We start from the raw sequence: 13,115 nt of genomic DNA on the forward strand, positions 1-13,115 counted from the left end.
AGTCCCACATCGGGCTCCCTGCTCAGCGGGAAGCCTGCTTCTCCCTCCCCCACTCCCCCTGCTTGTGTTTCCTCTCTCACTGTCTCTCTCTCTGTGTTGAAAAATAAATATTAAAAAAAAAAAAAGAGTTACACAAAGTAGAAGAGTTTATACTGAGAGGGTCTGTTAGGTCCCATTGATTGACAGAGACTTCTGTGACCTGTTAAGTAAGACAATGTAGGAATTTTCGTAGGGTTAACATTAAAAGATTTGCATTTTTAAAAGACTATTTTGGCTCTAGCATGGAGAACAAAATCAAAGGGAGCCATAATGGAGGTAGGGAGGGCAGTGGGGCAATTACTGGTAATGAGATATGAATCTAGCTTGTACTTAAGTGATGATAGTAAAGATGGATAAAAATTATGCATGAGAAAGGCATATGGGGAGAGGGTATAAAATCAACAGTTCCAAGTAACAGATTGGACATGAGATGTGACATAGAAGGATGGATGGAGCGAAAAACAGGTTGACTGGTAAACCTGGGAGGTTAAGTAAAAAGAGAAAGAGGACTGATAAATACCCACTGAATTTAGTGACACAGAGGTCTTTGGGGACATTGCTGAGACATTAATAATCAATGTCATTATATCTCTAATGGAATAATTTGGGTTTATCAATGTCTTAAATTCATAATATTGACATTTGTTCCCAATAATCAATATTATTTTAATGCCCTTAAACTTACTGAAAATAGAAAGTACAATACAGAATTCCTGTAGACATATAAATGTCTTTGGAAAAAGAAATTTTTTCCATGGTGAGATCCAGTACCGTTGGCAGAATGATTTATGAGAATTAAAAGTAAAAGTAACATTGCTGAATATGTAGTGTATGCCAGATGATTTACATATCTTATAACTTATCTTCTGTATCCTGATGTCAGTGTCAACCATTCTAGGTAAGTATTGATTACTGGTGGTGACAGTTTGAAGTTCTTTGAAGAGATGAGTTAGCACAGGGAAGTTTTTAAGTCCTCTTTCTTAGATCCTGTCCCACCAAAGCTGCTGTGTTCAAATCTGAACTCTCCTCTACAAATCCCAACACTCAAGTTACATGTCCTTCTCTATTTTTTCTTTAAAGGTACCATAGGCTAGAAATATTTAAGGCATCTGGCACACAGTGGGTCAGTAACATTCATTGTCACAATTTGTCTATTCTCCCTCCTTTCAAATTATGTCTCTCAAAGCCATCTCCCTCCTGTTCAGGAACTTTCAAATTTAAATGAAATAGTTATTAATGGGTCTGCCATCTCTAGGTTCTCCCCTAATTTATAAGAGGAACATTAAATAACATGATGGATGGTGTTGCCGATAATACCAAAACACAGAATGTACTACTCCCCCAGGTCTTTTCTTATATTGACCCTCAAAACAAACATGCAAAAGAACATATTGTTAAGTCATTTTTACAGGCGGCCAGAATACTGCTGTCTACCTAGGTGTACAGATTTCTAGAATTCAAATTTGAAGGATGGATATATTAGTGAGGCCATAGGACTTAATGGTTATTATGTTCCTAATGCAATTCCTGCTGCCTTTCACTTGTTACCAGCTAAGATTTTAAGTCTCTGCATTGTGGCTACATCATTGAGATCACTGGTAACAATGGGAAATGAGGGATTTCTGTGCTGTTGATTGAAGAATATAATTTTTTTAAGATTTTATTTATTTATTTATTTGAGAGAGAGAATGAGAGAGAGAGCATGAGAGGGGGGAGGGTCAGAGGGAGAAGCAGACTCCCTGCTCAGCAGGGAGCCCGATGTGGGACTGGATCCCAGGACTCCAGGATCATGACCTGAGCCGAAGGCAGTCGCTTAACCAACTAAGCCACCCAGGCGCCCTGAAGAATATAATTTAAGCGCCCTAACTACCAGACCAGTAGGCAGCAAAGAAAAGAGTTTGTATTTTTGCCGGCCGAAAGAATAGCTCACCTTCTTAAGGTGGAACCTTCCAGAGGGGGTTAGGACTTTTCTCAATTTGCAACAGTGGATCTATTTAGATTCTGGAAGTCTGTTGGGAGCCCCAGAAATCTGTACTACAGAGCATCATCCAAAAACAGACAACCTTGGTTATAAAAACCGTGAGGCCGGTGTTTGGATCCCATTTCACAGAGGAAGAACCTGGCTGAGGGAGGCTGAAGAATGTACCTCTGGGCCAAACTGTCAGAGTCCTGCTTGCTTCCATCTCAGACCACAAAACAGACCCCCTAGGTCAGAAAAAGCATTTCCCTATTCATCTATCTACATCTGCCAATATCAGGTTTTTTTTAAAGATTTTATTTATTTGACAGAGAGAGACATAGCGAGAGAGGGAACACAAGCAGGGCGAGTGGGAGAGGGAGAAGCAGGCTTCCCGCGGAGCAGGGAGCCCGATGCGGGGCTCAATCCAAGGATCCTGGGATCATGACCTGAGCCGAAGGCAGACACTTAACGACTGAGCCACCCAGGCGCCCCAACAATTTTGTTTTTTATCATTAATGAGGTGACTTGTTACTTTTGAGAAAAAAATAGCCAACATTTTCAGTTGCTTCTTCAATAGTCCCCTAAAAGTGATCATTGGGCCAAGCTGTTGGAAGAAGGCTGTGCACTCAGTTATTAAAAAAAAAAAAAAAATGAATCTTTTAAGCTTAAAATAGGGAATTTAGATCACAATTATTTATTACACTATTAAATTAGAATTTGAGAAAAACAGAATTCCTCTGTATTCAGATTTTTGAGACATGCTAGATAAAAACTCTATATTTGATTTACTTTTATACTTAATAAAATACTCAAATGTAATAAAGTGATAACATTTCCTGAAGCACTTTCATTAGAAGTATAACATCTACTGGAAAAAACTGGTCTTTATTCAGCAAATATTATTGAGTACCTAATACTTGGTTGCCAGGCCTGGCACATAGTTATAAGGATGAAAAATTGAGTTCATGTTTTTTAAGGTGTTTCCTGTTTGCTAAAAGAGACAAAGCAATTACAGTAGTATATAGAGGTAGACTCAAGACACTGGGAAAAAATTGGGAGACCCAGCTTTGGAGATCTCTTAACAATTTCGTAGGCAAGACACCATGTGATCTAAGTCTTTCTTACATTCTGGAAAATACTTTACCAGACTGGGAGATTAGAGTCTAGAAGGACACATTACATATATATATATATAAAATATGTATATAATATATATATAAATAAACATATAAATTTATATAATATATAATATATATACAGCATAGCCTAAAAACTATTTATGTCTAAGAAATTAAAAACCAGAGAAAGTATTATTACCAAAGTATGGGGGAGAACAAGATATTAATAGTAGAATATCTGATAAGTGTGACAAATCTAGATGCACAGTTTACTGAAAAGAAACTAGGGCAGCCTGATAGTACATATAAGTAAAATAGAAAATTCTCCATTTATTCTGTTTATCCAAATTTGCTCAAAACTCAGAACTATAAGCAAATTTAACTATAAATAAATAAATGATTCTAAGTATTTTCATTTCTTCTTCAAAACCCAGTAATTTTTTTTTTTAAAGATTGTATTTATTTATTTGACAGAGAGAGACAGTGAGAGGGGGAACACAAGCAGGGGGAGTGGGAGAGGGAGAAGCAGGCTTCCCACGGAGCAGGGAGCCTGATGCGGGGCTCTATCCCAGGACCCTGGGATCATGACCGGAGTCCAAGGCAGACGCTCAAGGACTGAGCCACCCAAGTGCCCCAAAACCCAGTAATGTTAGAGAGAAGTTTAAATGACACTTATCTATCAAAACTCTAATTGCTCAATGACTAACAGGAGATGTTTGCATTTGTACATGGAAAATCTTTCCTTCTAATCATGTTATTTGCATAATTAAGATTTTTTTAAATTACTGGATATTTTGGACACCTGGGTAGCTCAGTTGGTTAAGCTTCTGCCTTTGGCTCTGGGTCCTGGGATTGAGTTCCGCATCAGGCTCCTTGCTCCTTGGGGAGCCTGCTCCTCCCTTTGCCTCGAGCCTTTCCCAACCCCCACCCCCACCCACTGCTTATTCTCTCTCTCTCAAATAAATAAATAAAATCTTTGAAAAAAATTACTAGTTATTTTAATACCTTTATGAGAAATCTAAATGATAACAGACCCAGATTGTAAGACTTAATGGGCTAAGAGAAATGCCTTTACAATTTATAGTAAGACCAATTTTGTTTAAAATTACTCATATATTATAAAACTCGTAGTATTTAGGGGCACCTGGGTGGCTCAGTCCTTGAGCGTCTGCCTTTGGCTCCGGTCATGATCCCAGGGTCCCGGGATTGAGCCCCGCATAGGGCTCCCTGCTCAGCGGGAAGCCTGCTTCTCCCTCTCCCACTCCCCCTGCTTGTGTTCCTGTTCTCGCTGTCTCTCTCTGTGAAATAAATAAAATCTTTAAAAATAAATAAATAAATAAAATAGTACATCTGCTTGATAAATTCCAGCTGGAGGAATTGCAGGCCAAAGGTATGTGTGTGCATTTGTAATTTTGATAGATATTGCCAAACAGTTTTATGTGGTGGTTGTACCAATTTACACTCCCTCAAGCAATGTATGAGAGTACCTGTCTCCACCATACTCTCACCACCCAATATATCATTACATTTTTTTGGCCTTTGCCAATCAGATAGGGAGGAAATGCATAAGTGGATTTTCTGATTAATCCCTAAAGCAGTAAGTAGTATTATCATATTATTTTATATATAAGGAAATTGAGGCTTACAGAAGTAAGGTTACTTGTTCAAATTACTTAGATAAAAGGTGGAAGAATCAAGATTAAACTCACCCTGTCTGTCTGCGGCATCTGGGTGGCTCAGTCAGTTAAGTGTCTGCCTTCGCTGGGATCCAGTCCCACGTCAGGCTCCCTGCTCAGCGGGGAGCCTGCTTCTCCCTCTGCCTGCCCCCCCCCTTCTTGTGCTCTCTGTGTCGAATGAATAAAATCTTTAAAAAATTAAAATAAAAATAAACTTATCCTGTCTGCATTGTCAGCAAAACCCCTATTATGTCATACAGTATTTCCATTAAGGAACACAGCCAAATAACCTTGAAACTTAAATTATATTTCTCATAATTATTTTTTATGAGTCAGCACTTAATTCAAAAGCTATAGCAGTATTTTGCAGGATCTTAGTATCAGCATTATCAGTATAATTATCACTGAACAATACATATGTGTCCTAGTTTTAAAAACATCCTAATAGGTAGGTGCCAGGTGAACTGGCTTTAATGGTCTCATATGACATCATCAATTCTGAAAAATTTCATTCCATCCCCCCAAATTTTGTCTCTCATAATCCATACTTGGTGACCTGGTTTCACAACTAGTTGAAGAGAGATTAATTTATACTAATTAGAATAAAACTTCATTAAGCCCAGAATGCTGATGTTACAACAACATGCTTGATGTATAAAAGGTAACATGAGGATTACAATAGCAGTGTCCTCCTCCGCAGTTCAAAGTGATTTGCAAATATTAAGTTCTGGTTTTCTTCACCTGTTGAACAAACAACCAAAAACCATGTGACTCTTTTCCTGCCACCTTTTGGTCTTATTGGAAAGAATGTGGGTGGGGTGGAGGAACTAACTATATGAGAATCATGTGCTCACAACACTTCTAAGCTACAATTTGAAGACATAATGTATTCATTTACTGGGTGTGGGCTTTCAGCATTTTACAGGTTTGACCTGTTTGCAGCTCTCAGTGGCAAGTGTGAGGTCTCTGCCTGCCAGCAGAGGTTTCACAAAGAGAAAACAGTGTTACATCAACGTAAGTTCACGGCCATTAAAGTTTGCCTAAGAATCTCCTGAGTGGCATTTCATGTCAATGAAGAAAACAGAGCATTCAGTAAATCAGAGCAATTGTTAGGACAAATGGTTGACCATTTGGAAAAACAATAAAATTGGAACCATATCTCACATCCTGTAACAAAATGAATTCCAGATGGATAAAAGATTTAAATGTTAAAAAAAAGTATGATAAAAAAATTATCTCATGTGGGAGATATGGTACGGCCTTTCGTGGTATGACACTATACTCAGAATCCATAAAAGAAAATATCGATGTGGGTGCCTGGGTGGCTCAGTTGGTTGGGCGACTGCCTTCAGCTCAGGTCATGATCCTGGAGTCTTGGGATCGAGTCCCACATCGGGCTCCCTGCTCAGCAGGGAGTCTGCTTCTCCCTCTGACCCTCTTCCCTCTCGTGCTCTCTATCTCTCATTCTCTCTCTCTCTCAAATAAATAAATACAATCTTTAAAAAAAGATAAAACCTCTGTGCCGGAAATCAGAAAAAAAATCAAATATATATGTCTTATTATAAATCCCAATATCACAGACTGACAGATCAAAGTGATTTGGTTGAGAAAAGAAAGCTGGAGTTGGAGATGTTATAACCAGAGGCCATAATGGGGATGGTAGTCATCAGTAGTGATTACTGTGCAGGACCAGAGACTCCTCAAGAAGATGCCAGTGCCCACTGCTGAGGAAACAAATCAACCACACTACATTGGAGATAGAAGACCCAGAACAGTGGTGTTCAATGAAATATAATGCAAGCTATACATATAATTTAAAGCGTTCTATTAGCCACATTGAAAAGGTAAAGAAAGAAAGAAAATATCGATGAATTAGACTTCCAATTTTTAAAAATTCTGCATAGAAGAACCCACCATAAATAAAGTCAAAAACAAATGACAAACTGGGAAAATTTTATTCTAACTCATATGACAGACTAGGTATTCATTTCCACAGCATACAAAGAGCTTCTACAAATAAATAAGAGAAAGACCAATATCCTTAGAAAAGTGGACAAAGGATATGAACTTCCAGTTTTCAGAAATGGAAAAACAAACTGCTCTTAAATTGATATTTAAACTCCCTCATAAGAAAAGAAATGAAAATTAAAACTACACTGTGATTGTCAAAAAATCAAAAGTTGCTAATAGCCTCAGTTGGCCAGGTTATGGGGAAAACTTGTATACTCATACATAATTGGTGAAAGTAATTTGGTAATATTTTAATATTTTTCAAAACACAAATGCTTATGCCCTTTGACTCCTCAATTTTACTTTTTAGAGAAATGTAATTTTATTTATTTTTTTAATTATTTTTTTTTTATTCATGAGAGGCAGAGAGAGAGAGAGAGAGAGAGAGAGAGAGGCAGAGGGAGAAGCAGGCTTCCAAGGAGCAGGGAGCCCGATGCAGGAGTTGATCCCAGGATCCTGGGATCATGACCTGAGCCGAAGGCAGACGCTTAACCATCTGAGCCACCCAGGCGCCCGAGAAATGTAAATTTAAAGAAGTTGGTCAGGAAAGGACTCATTGAAAATGTAAAATCTTTTACCCTTTGAAGGAGTGAGCCAAACTGAAAATGTGGGAGGAACATACCAAGCAAAACACCAAATGCTAAGGTGAGTTGAGAGGAGGTATATGACAGAGACAGTTAAGAGGGCCAGCATGGCCTGAGTAGGGGGTAGAATATTGGGAGAATACTGGGAGAAATGTCAGAGAAGTATTAGAATAAGATTATGTAGGGTCTTATAGGTCATTTTAAGGACTTCAACTTTTACTGTAAGGAAACAGGGAAATCACTGGAATATTTTGAGCAGAGGAGTAACCTGATGTGACCTACATTTTTTTAAAAAGATCATTCTTGCTGTTGTGATAAGAACAAAGGAGTAGGTCAGAGATCAGTTAGGAGGCTATGATAAGAGGCAAGAGATAACAATGGACTGAATCAAGCTCCTGGGTGGCTCAGTTGGTTAAGCGACTGCCTTCGGCTCAGGTCATGATGCTGGAGTCCCAGGATCAAGTCCTGCATCGGGCTCCCTGCTCAGCAGGGAGTCTGCTTCTCCCTCTGATCCTGCCCGCTCTCATGCTCTCTCTCTCTCTCAAATAAATAAAATCAAATCTTTAAAGAAGAAACAAAAACAAAAACAATGGACTGAATCAAGATGACAACAGTATAGGTGGGGATAAATGACCAGATGGTGGGATTTGCTGACAGATTCTATTTGGGGTGGAGAGAAAGCAAGTGTCCAAAATGATCTAAGATTTTTGACCTGAACAACTGGAAAGATGGAGCTCCTATCAAGTGGAATGGAGAAGTCTAAGAGAGGAGCAGATTTGGAGGAAGGTCAGGTGCCAAATTATGGACATAATCAAATTGAGGTGCTTATTAGACACTCAAATGGTTATGTCAAATAAACAGTCAGCTATATGAATTTGAATTCCTTGGAAGAGATCCAGGAGGCTAAAGCTATAAATTAGAAAGTCAGCATGTATAAAATGGTACTTAAAGCCTGAGAACTGGATGAGATCACCAATGGATTTTGTGCAGATAGAGAAGAGAACCAAAAAATAATCCTATAGCACTCTAACATTTAGAGGTAGCAATGGTAAACAGGAACCAGCAAAAGAAACTGAAAAGAAGCAACAAGTAAGTCAAGGTAATACCATGATAGTGTGCTGTCCAATAAGCCAAATAAAGGAAATGCACCAAGGAGGATGAAGTGATCAATTCAAATACTGCCAATGGATCAAGAAGAAGAGGGTTGAGAATGGGCCATTAGATTTAGCAATAGGGGTCATCAATGAACTTGACAACATGCACACAGTAGTAGGAGGGTGAATGTGTGACTGGAATGGATTGAAGAAAGCAGAGAATCAAGCCTCAAGATATGACTACTAGTTTCCAGGAAATACAGGAGAGAAGAACATGCTAGATCACATCATGAGGATGCAAATAGCCAACTCCAGAATGTGGAAACTAATACAGGAAAAATGACCTTAAGGACGCCTGGGTGGCTCAGTCAGTTAAGTATCTGCCTTCAGCTCAGGTCATGATCCCAGGGATCGAGTCCCATGTCAGGCTCCCTACTCCACCAGGAGCCTGCTTCTCCCTCTGCCTCTCTCTTTCTCTCATGAATAAATAAATAAAATCTTTTTAAAAATGACCTTAAAAAAAAAATATATATATATATATATACACACACACAAATACATTCATGTGGCATGAGAAAAGGGTGGAGGGGAAACTGTTAGAAATAAGAAAGACTTAAAGGACATACCAGCCAAACACAATGTGTTTAGAGCCTGATTTGAGCAAATCTATTATAAAAAGATGTTTCTGAGACAATATAGGAAATTTAAACTCTGATCATGTATTTAGATTTGTTGGATATTAAGTTTGTGTTGTGACTGTCATTTTTTACAGTCCTTATCTGTTAGAAATGTATGCTGGAGTATTTACAGTGAAATGATGTCTGGAACTTTATTTTTTTTATTTTATTTTTTTTAAAGATTTTATTTATTTGACAGAAAGAGACACAGCGAGAGAGGGAACACAAGCAGGGGGAGTGGGAGAAGGAGAAGCAGGCTTCCCACTGAGGAGGGAACCCGATGCGGAGCTCAATCCCAGGACCCTGGGACCATGACCTGTGCCGAAGGCAGACGTCTAATGACTGAGCCACCTAGGCGCCCCTGGAACTTTCTTTAAAACAGTCCAAAAGAGAAGGTGAATCAGTGAATCACTATGTTGTACACCTGAAACTAATGTAACATTATGTGTCAACAATACTCAAATTTAAAAAAAGAAGAAAAAACAGTCCAGGTGATTTAGGGAAGGAGGATGGATGAAATAAAATTGACAAAATGTTTATAATTGTTGAAACTGGGTGATGATATATGGAGGTCATTCTGCTGTCTCTCTACCCTTGCATATGTTTGAAATTTTTCAAAATACTTTTTTTAAAAAAGAAAATAAGATGAAAGTTAAATTCAAGAAATACAGGTATCTCTTTCGGGCTTTTTTGCTTTAAACAGGAACAGAGAGATGAAGTGATAGCAGGAAGAGAAGGAAGCTTGAAAGGGTTTTTTTCTTTAAATTTCAAGGTGGGGGGGCACCTGTGTGGCTCAGATGGTTAAGTGTCTGCCTTTGGCTCAGGTCATGATCCCAGGGTCCTGAGATGGAGCCCCACATGGGGCTCCCTGCTTGGCGGGGAGCCTGCTTCTCCCTCTCCCTCTACTGTTCCCCCTGCTTGTGCTCTCTTGCTGTCAAATAAATAAATAAAATCTTAAAAAAAAAAAATTCAAGGTGGAAGGATGTTTGGGTGGTTCGGTCGGTTAAGGTCTGCCTTCGGCTCAGGTCATGATCCCAGGGTCCTGGGATCAAGCCCCACACTGGGCTTCCTGCTCAGTGGGGAGCCTGCTTCTCCCTCTGCCTGCCATTCCCCCGGCTCGTTTGCTCTCTCTCTCTCCCTCTCTGACAAATTTCAATTTTAAGCAGAAATGACCATTCCAGGCCATTGAGTCTCAGCTTCAAATGATCACTTAGGGACTGAGGGGCCTTCTACCTTATTTCTCTTTCATGACCTAGGGCTTTTATTCTCATCTAAATCCTAGAAACTGGGTAGCAGGCACACCATTTGTCAGTTATCAGGAGGGGAAAAGAGAGTGTAAGGAGCAAGCACTGCCCCTTGTTTTAAGGGCCTAGCCTGCAGGCACCACACATTACTTAGGGTCATATTCTATTAGCAAAATTTTAGTCCTATGGCTACAGTTAAATGCAAGGAAGCCTGAGAAATGTGGTATGTATGGTCAGCTCTCTGCTGAGCTACAATGCTCTGATTTTGGAAGAAAGGAGGATCGATTTTAGCAAATAATTAGAACTCCCTGCAAGGGAGTGATTCTAATAACTGACCAAGGGATTTAATGCTAGGTAACGAGGCTATGAGAGGATCTGAGGAAAAGGAGGCATAACCCATAACTGAAAGTTGATAGAGTCAAGGGACTATAGGTCTTGGCAGAACAAGAGGGCTGCTGGAGTCGGGGCTCTGGCGGGCATAGTGGTGGTAGTAGAGGGACGCCTGACACTGAGAATGTGAAGGAGTTATTGTTACAGATTATGCCAAGGTCTACAGTAGATTTCACAGTGAGTGACTGATAAAGGGTGAAAGGCAAAATTACAGGAAGAAGAGGTCAAGGAACTAAGGCCAGGATATCTGAAAGCTGACCAAATGGATATTGAATTTACCTAGCATTATGTTAGGAGTACCAATGGAGAAAGTGACCATGAATCAGCTGCTAAACTCTTTGAGAAATAAGGGCAAGTGACAATAAGGGACAGTAGGTGGTATATCTGATGACATGCGATTCAAAGCAGGGATCTGGGGGAGGAGGAGTTTGGAAATGGCAATGAGGAGCAAGAAGCACCCTCACTCTGTGGTCAGGTAGGATGCGGTAGAGATGGTAGAGATAAAGGCCACCACTAGAGAGGGCTACGCTGGAAGGAGTAATCTGGGGAGCTTCAGATCTCAGCTGGAGCAGGACAGTAAAGGGGACTTTTGCAGAAGAGGTTGAGAGTTGTAGGAATTTGCTGCTGACAGAGCATAAGCTGCTGTTGAGCGGCAGGGCAGAGGAAGAGGGAGAAGCAGACTCCCCGCTGAGCAGGGAGCCCGATGCGGGGCTCCATCCCAGGGCCCTAGGTTCATGACCTGAGCCGAAGGCAGACGCTTAACGACTGAGCCACCCAGGCGCCCCAACAATTTTGTTTTTTATAATTAATGAGGAGACTTGTTGCTTTTGAGAAAAAAATAGCCAACATTTTCAGTTGCTTCTTCAATAGTCCCCTAAAAGTGATCACTGGGCCAAGCTGTTGGAAGAAGGCTGTGCACTCAGTTATAAAAAAAAATAACAAATCTTTTAAGCTTAAAATAGGGAATTTAGATCACAATTATTTATTACACTATTAAATTGGACATTACAGTGAGCACAGGGGATGCATTCGGAGAGTAGGGGAGGGTAGAAGAAGGGAGGAGAATGAGATTAAGAGCTATATGGGGATTGGAGTAAAGGAGGTGGAGGGTGACCTGGGAGTCCACTGGCTTCTTGCAGTGATGATGTGAACAGGGATAAAGGGATAATGTGATTAATCCTGATGGTTTCAGGGTAGATAATGTTAGCAAGGCTGTGCCTGTTGTTGCGTAGGGAGGACTGAGGCCTTTCTAGAAATTCTGAGACTACCTTTTTGCTCCTGCCACTGGAGGAAAAAGCTGGGGGAAGGAGTGGTGTGAATTCCTCCAAGACTAAGAAAAATAGCTGTCATGTTAAAGGACTTCTCTCTCTTGAGGAAGGGCAGGGGTCTCCTCAGGCTTTTCTGGATGAAAGCTTCTGATGTTTTCTGGTGGCTCCTCAGCTTCACTTTGGGACCACACAGCAACTGGGAAGCCTGCAGGAGAAGCAGCAAGATCAGTTCTTTCCCCACACTCCCCAGGCTCTGTTCATTAAGCTGTGGCAGGAGTCCTGGGTCAGGGGAACTTTCTGTCAGAATGAGTTCCTGCTGCCTAAGAAGTTTTATTCACTTTCAATTTCTAACTCCAGAACAGACAGGGTCTCTGCTGGTGCAACCTCTCTAGTGCCTCAAAAATGTATGCTTCCCCCCCTCCCCCACGCTACCCCTGCCCCAAGTTTGCCTTTTCCTAGCCCACGGCCATGTCTACTGACCTCCATGGCTCTGTCTACAAGGTAACAGGTAGGCAGAGGATGGGAGCCATTTGCTGTGATGACATTCTTTCAGGCAACAGACTGAATGTGAGTGGTTGAAGTGACAGACAAAATGTACAGCAGGGCTCCTCTCAAAAATCCCTTCTCCACCCCTAATACCACTTAGTCTTTGGGTTTAAAATGTTCCTTATTTAGGGGTGCCTGGGTGGCTCAGTCGTTAAGTGTCTGCCTTCGGCTCAGGTCATGATCCCAGGGTCCTGGGATCGAGCCCCACACTGGGCTCCCTGCTCAGCGGGAAGCCTGCTTCTCCCGCTCCCACTCCCCCTGCTTGTGTTCCCTCTCTCGCTGTGTCTCTCTCTGTCAAATAAATAAATAAAATCTTAAAAAAAATAAAATGTTCCTTATTTAAAAGACCAATTAGTCTGTGATGTTTAGGCAGCAGTCATCCTTTAAAGAAAAAAAGTTTAAATTATCCTTGATATTCAATAATGTTTCAGAAAACCTCATAAGTAGAAAAACTTTAGCATTTTTCTCAAAGTCTGAGGAAATCAGAAGCATATATTTATCTCCTCTGG

General features: G+C 40.5%; 1 long non-coding RNA gene across 4 annotated transcripts in view; it reads right to left on the reverse strand.

Annotated features, from left to right (window-relative positions):
* LOC141372664 (uncharacterized) overlaps positions 1-13,115 on the reverse strand; it is a 52,892-nt gene that overhangs the window by 23,678 nt on the left and 16,099 nt on the right. For 2 of the 4 annotated variants that reach the window (XR_012378063.1, XR_012378062.1), the window contains exon 4: positions 11,759-12,265. The exons of the other annotated variants lie outside the window; for them this stretch is intronic. This is a non-coding gene — a long non-coding RNA (uncharacterized lncRNA). Of the gene's footprint in view, positions 1-11,758; positions 12,266-13,115 lie in introns of those variants that run through there. 4 annotated transcript variants of the gene reach the window in all.

Source organism: Callorhinus ursinus, unplaced genomic scaffold, assembly GCF_003265705.2.
Source record: "Callorhinus ursinus isolate GAN/ISIS: 27379988/994484 unplaced genomic scaffold, GSC_fseal_2.0 scaffold4, whole genome shotgun sequence".
NCBI lineage: Eukaryota > Metazoa > Chordata > Mammalia > Carnivora > Otariidae > Callorhinus > Callorhinus ursinus.